Source organism: Nannospalax galili, unplaced genomic scaffold (assembly GCF_000622305.1).
Source record: "Nannospalax galili isolate Female #2095 unplaced genomic scaffold, S.galili_v1.0 scaffold538, whole genome shotgun sequence".
NCBI classification, from domain to species: Eukaryota; Metazoa; Chordata; class Mammalia; order Rodentia; family Spalacidae; genus Nannospalax; species Nannospalax galili.
Window position 1 is genome coordinate 348,167 of NW_008343842.1, and position 1,304 is coordinate 349,470.

Genomic DNA, 1,304 nt, shown 5'->3' on the forward strand with positions numbered 1-1,304 from the left:
GACTCCATCCCTCATGAAAGCTTGGTTCGCCTCTCCCTGGGTGCATTTATTTAAAGATCTGCGTCAAAGCCCTCCAACACGAAGGAGACACTGAAGTTCATCAGAGGGCACAATTATTTGTTCTGGGAGCAGCTTAGGAATGCGGGTTTGGAAGTAAAATGTGAACCTTCAGGCTAGATCCAGCCTTGTCTGTCTGGGGTGAACTCTTACCCTTTCCTCAATGGCCCCAGTGACTCCAGGAGAAAAGCAGCCAAGAACTGAAATTGCAGTACAGTTCAAACTGTGGTGGGAGTTCCTTTTTCTTACTATGGTCACATCTATATGTTTTCCTTCTCCTGGATTGCTTTGACACAGAGATAATTAGTCCTGCTCGATGGTCCAAGCTAATTGCTGATGGTTTGACAGCTCCATCCCCTCCCCACAAAGGTAACACATCTTGGTGTGAATTAGGATTTGAGTCACTGATTGTGCCACAATATAGAGTGGGGTGCATCACTTGCAGCCCTAGCAGAACCTCAGTCTCAGCTGCACCCCTAAATTGGTCACAGCTGAATGACCTTCAACATGTGCCTAGCAGGGTCACCTCTTACTGAGGCAGGGGATGAGGAGGTGCAGGAAGCCTGAAATAAACCCTGCTAGATAAGGTCCTCTGGGAGTTTCAGATACAGGCGAAGTGCTAGAGACCGGGGGAGTTATTGGAAAACAATTTCGCTTATCTGTTTCCTATTAATCTGTCTTCATTGACAGAGCAGAAATAATTATAGCTACCATAGACACTCTGTGGCACTAAGGAGAGCTCTAGACATTATGCTGCCTAGCCATGCTTTTTTAGAAACTGCTTTCCAAAGTAATTTGTGTCTGTTACCATTCTTTAAAAAAATTTAAGTTACATTGATTTACTGTGTGTGTGTGTGTGTGTGTGTGCGTGTGTGTGTGTGTGTGTGTGTGTGTACTACAGCATATATGTGGAAGTCAGAGGACACCTTTGGGAGTCAGTTGTCTCCTATCATGTGGGTGGGACCCAGGCATCAAACTCAGGACATACACTTGGCAGCAAGCTCCTTTATGCACAGAACCATATTGTCAGTCCCTACCAATGCTTCTTGACGTGGCCTTCCCCAGGGCCAGAGAGTTGATTTGCACTGCAGACAATAGCACAGGGTATAGCAATATGGGCAGAAGTTTCTCTTCTTTCCCAAGGGAACTTACTCCAACCACACAAAAAAAAAAAAAAAAAAAAAAAAAAAAAAAAAAAAAAAAAAAAAAAAAAAAAAAAAAAAAAAAAAAGTAAGTAAGTAAGTAAG